Source organism: Eriocheir sinensis, chromosome 24 (genome assembly GCF_024679095.1).
Source record: "Eriocheir sinensis breed Jianghai 21 chromosome 24, ASM2467909v1, whole genome shotgun sequence".
NCBI lineage: Eukaryota > Metazoa > Arthropoda > Malacostraca > Decapoda > Varunidae > Eriocheir > Eriocheir sinensis.
The window spans coordinates 2,702,221-2,707,220 of NC_066532.1; the positions used below are offsets into that span (position 1 = coordinate 2,702,221).

Consider the following 5,000-nt stretch of genomic DNA (forward strand, 5'->3'; position numbering starts at 1 on the left):
TCTTATCTCTTCATTTCTTTTCTGTTCTTTTTCTTTCTCTTTCGTTATTTTACTTTTTTTTTCCATCATTATCTTTTCTTCCGTTTATAATTCTTTCTATATTTTTCTTTAACTCTCTCTCTCTCTCTCTCTCTCTCTCTCTCTCTCTCTCTCTCTCTCTCTCTCTCTCTCTCTCTCTCTCTCTCTCTTACTAGTTTACATTGGTGGTGAATGAGTGACAGTTCCACCCCCCCCCCCACCACCTCCCCCCCTTTCACCACCACCACCACCACCACCTCCCCCCCTTCACCCCCCCCCCTACCACGTCTATTATTACATGTTCCTTTCCTCGCGTCAAGAAGGTTTCGAAGTGGAGGTAAACAGTTTTGAGTCGCGGCAGCCTGGTTTGGATTTATGACTCCTGTGTTTTTTAAAGGAGGCAGGAAGATGGTTGGGAGAGATGATGGTGGTGGTGGTGGTAATGGTGGTTGTGGTAATGGTGGTGGTGGTGGTGGTGATTGTGGCCCCTTCTGTTAACAATAAACGTAAGTATTTATTTAATGTATAATGTTATGTGAAAAGAAATCGAATATATCAAATTTTAAGAACACCATAAAATACTACTACTACTACTACTACTACTACTACTACTACTACTGCTGCTGCTGCTGCTGCTACTACTACTACTGCGCGCTACCTCGGTGCTCACGTCCGTCACACTTCGATATTCATTATAAAAAAGGAAAAGAAAAAGGTCTGTCCTAATGTGTGTTTATATAGGAATGAGAGAGAAAGGACTGGAGGAGGAAGAGGAAGAATATGAAGTGAGGAGGAGGAGGAGGAGGAGGATTTTTAAAAGAGTTAATCGTTTACGCATTAATTACTTCAGGAGGAGGAGGAAGAGGAAGACTGTGAGGAGGAGGAAGAGGAGGAGGAGGAGGAAGAGAGATAGGAAGGCGGAAATTAACCTTGTAATGTTTTGTCTCCCCTGCGGCACCTCCCCCCCTCCCCCCTTCCCCCTTTCCTCCTCCTCCTCCTCCTCCTCCTCCTCTTCCTCCTCCCTTCCCTTCTCTTCCTTGTACTCTTCTCATCAACCTTCCCTTCCTCTTCCTCTTCCTCTTTCTCCTTCTCTTCCTCCTCCTCCTCTCCCTCCTTCCTTCCCTTCTCTTCCTTGTACTCTTCTCATCAACCTTCCCTTCCTCTTCCTCTTCCTCTTTCTCCTCCTCTCCACCTCCTTCTCCTTTTTTTTTTCCCAACTCACTAAAACAGTCATGTGCGTGTGTGTGTGTGTGTGTGTAACGTGAGTCGTGAGAGCGAGGCGTTGGTCAAGGCTATACGCACACGTGCTCTCTCTCTCTCTCTCTCTCTCTCTCTCTCTCTCTCTCTCTCTCTCTCTCTCTCTCTCTCTCTCTCTCTCTCTCTCTCTCTCGTGTGTGTGTTCCGACCTTGCTCTCGCATAAATTTCTTCTTTTCAGTAATTTCTCTCTCTCTCTCTCTCTCTCTCTCTCTCTCTCTCTCTCTCTTGTGTGTGTTCCAACCTTTCCCGTATAAATTTCTTCCCTTTTTCAATAATCTCAAAGTCCAACACTAATTATACAGTCCATCAGTAACGGTTAAGTCCATCTATATTTTTTTTTCAAATGATCTCAAGTCCAACAGTTACGAAACAAGTCTAACATTAATCATAAAGGTAATATATTTCTTCTCTTATAACGCTATCAAGTCCACCTGCAATGTCAAGGGCCAGTTTCACAATCCAGTAGAGCAAGTTTGTAAGTTCCCCAAAATGCGACGAAAATTCCTTATAGCTCCAGCGATTGGCGTTGATATAAAAAGAGGAGGAAATTTGAGGAAACTACATCAGGAAATCTCTCTTATTATGTAGCGTCCACCTGCAATGTTAAAGGGCCAGTGTCACAACCCAATAGAGCAAGTTTGTAAGTTCCCCAAAATGCGACGAAACTTCCTTATAGCTCCACCGATTGGCGTTGATATAAAAAGAGGAGGAAATTTGAGGAAACTACATCAGGAAATCTCTCTTATTATGTAGCGTCCACCTGCAATGTTAAAGGGCCAGTTTCACAATCCAGTAGAGCAAGTTTGTAAGTTCCCCAAAATGCGACGAAAATTCCTTATAGCTCCAGTGATTGGCGTTGATATAAAAAGAGGAGGAAATTTGAGGAAACTACATCAGGAAATCTCTCTTATTATGTAGCGTCCACCTGCAATGTTAAAGGGCCAGTTTCACAATCCAGTAGAGCAAGTTTGTAACCTCCTCAAAATGCGACGAAAATTCCTTATAGCTCCAGCGATTGGCGTTGATATAAAAAGAGAAGTCAATTTGAGGAAACTACATCAGGAAATTTGTCTTATTATGTAGCGTCCACCAGCAATGTTAAAGGGCCAGTTTCACAATCCAGTAGCGCAAGTTTGTAACCTCCTCAAAATGCGACGAAAATTCCTTATAGCTCCAGTGATTGGCGTTGATATAAAAAGAGAAGTCAATTCATCAGAAATTTTGTCTTATTATGTAGCGTCCACAGCAATGTTAAAAGGGCCAGTTTCACAATCCAGTAGCGCAAGTTTCCCTCCTCCAATGCGACGAAAAAATTCTTATAGCAGTGATTGGCGTTGAGAAAGTCAACTACATCAGGAAATCTCTCTATTAGTGTCCGGTATTGAGTAGAAAGAGCGTATCATTGTGGAGAATATGGCTTGGTTTCTGCGCTTACAATGACTGGGCCACTTCCACAGTTCGACATGATGGGTTATTTAGCAATCTTCCAACCCAGCACCAAAGACTTCAAAAATTCCTTGTGTAGTGTTTAATCTTCATATTTAAGTTTAGAAATTTGAGGAAACTACACGGCATCGAACACCTCACCATTAAGAAGTGTAGACGATTGAAAAGTTTGGTTCGGTGATTGCAAAGCCTCCGTGTTGGACCGTCCACCTGGCCCTTAGTCCCCCCCACTCATGATGCTAAGGCCGCGCACCTGTCTGCCGGGGACTAATAAATCACGGGGAAGGTAACCACTTAGGTGATCTGAGCCGGGCAGGTGAGGAGGAGTGGGCCAGTGATACATTCTGGCTCAGTCATGCGTGGAGGAGGAGGAGGAAGAGGAGGAGGAGGAGAAGGAAGAGGGAAAGATAATGAATAATACAAATACTAACAAGAAGATGATGATGATGATGATGATGATGATGATAATGAAGAAGACGAAGAAGAGAAAGAGGAAAAAGAAGAGGAGGAAGAGGAGGAATTATATTGAAGATGCAAAAGAAGAAGAAGAAGAAGAAGAAGAAGAAGAAGGAGAAGAAGAAGAAGAAGAAGAAAAGAAAAAGAAGCAGAAGAGAAGAAGAAAAAGTAGAAGTAGTAGTTTTTTTTTTTTTTTTTTTTTTTACGTCTTGGCCTATTGCGCCGGTAGGCTTCTTCCCGGTGGATCCTGATGGTCGGTCCAAGGCTTCTTCCCGGTGGGGCCTGATAGTCGGCCCAGCCCGTTCTGGCGCAGGCGAGTGTTTATAGTGGCGCCATCTTGCACTGGCTCATGCTGCCCTCCCGGAGCTCATCTTTAATCCTAGAATCTAGAGTCCGGGTTGATAGGTGGTCTTCTGGACAGCATGTGGGTAGTTTTAAGCCACTCGGCGGCGGCTGAAAAATCCCAGCTTGGTGGCACCGGTCGGGGATTGAACTCGCGTCCTCCTGAACGCGGGGCCATCTCGCTATCCGTTCAGCCACCGGATAGTAGTAGTAGTAGTAGTAGTAGTAGTAGTAGTAGTAGTAGTAGTAGTAGTAGTAGTAGTAGTAGTAGTAGTAGTAGTAGTCGGCAGAAGTAGTAGTAGTAGAAAGAATATAGAAAAAAAAGAAACAACGCAAGAAATAAAGAAACAAAAGAAAAACAACGCAAGTAAAAAAAAGAATGAAAGAAGAAACATATTATAAAAAAGCTGAATTTTTCTTGTTTGTGAATCTCGTGACATGGAATTCTACTAGCGCTTTCCTGTTTTATCAGTGTGTGTGTGTGTGTGTGTGTGTGTGTGTGTGTGTGTGTGTGTGTTCGCCAGCTGACCACAGACTTCTTCCCCCCGTCACCAGTATCTCATAACCAGAAGAGTTACATGTTTTCAGAAGAGCATCGTTTGAACAACACCACAGACCACAGACTTTTTATTTCTATTTTTCTATATATTTTTCTCTCTCCCGGCGTCTTGAGTGTCTCGCCTCCACTCTCGTATTATTAGAACAAGACAGTTTTTCCAAGAGACCGAAGTTTTGTGTGTTCATATATAGTAAGGGAGAGATATAGGCCTAGTGTGTTTGGTGGTTCCTGTGGTAGTGCTTCTCCACTCTCGTATTATTAGAACAAGACAGTTTTTCCAAGAGACCGAAGTTTTGTGTGTTCATATATAGTAGGTGAGAGATACGGTGTGCTTGGTGGTTCTTATGGTAGTGTTTTATATTCCCAGTCGTTTAATGATCAGGACAATAGATCGTCGCCCTCATAAAATAATCGCCTAAGTCATTTTTCAGTGATTTCCGGGATTTTTTCAACATCAATTTTCCATCATGTGACGCCCATAGTTGCCTTCGTCATTCAGGGTTTGAGTGTTCTAGAATTGGCCTTTTCATTCCTGCCTAAATCTTAAGCCAAATGAGATAATGACACTTCTTTTCTTATTTCCTGAGAAGTAAAAAATAATGACTTTGGCGGTTTGCTTACGAAGGTGACGATATAGGTTGGTATTGTTGGACGCTATCGGTTCGGCTCTCATCTCAACTATTTCCAAGGGCCGAAAATGAGATCAATCGGGTTTTCATGAGTGTTCTTTTAGGTTCGCGATACAGGGGAACGATCAAACTACCACCAGGGTCATAAAACTACCCAAGGATATCACCAGAGCTCTTATGAAAGCCTTGTTAAATATGTGACCTTGGGCACCGAAATGGTTAAAAATACGGCCCTATATATACTTTTTCCTCGAGACTACTGTGTTTTACGATGAGTGATAATGATAATGAT

The 5,000-nt window shown here is 42.9% G+C and overlaps 1 protein-coding gene and 1 long non-coding RNA gene across 9 annotated transcripts in view; both read right to left on the reverse strand.

Annotated features, from left to right (window-relative positions):
- The window catches only part of LOC127002753 (uncharacterized), a 191,294-nt gene that overhangs the window by 37,114 nt on the left and 149,180 nt on the right, over positions 1–5,000 (reverse strand). The gene's annotated exons all lie outside the window — the stretch shown is intronic.
- On the reverse strand, positions 1,505–2,462 carry LOC127002764 (uncharacterized). Its single transcript, XR_007756516.1, has 3 exons — positions 2,367–2,462; positions 2,037–2,201; positions 1,505–1,707 (listed from the first exon to the last, which is right to left on the reverse strand). It is a non-coding gene; the product is annotated as an uncharacterized LOC127002764 (long non-coding RNA).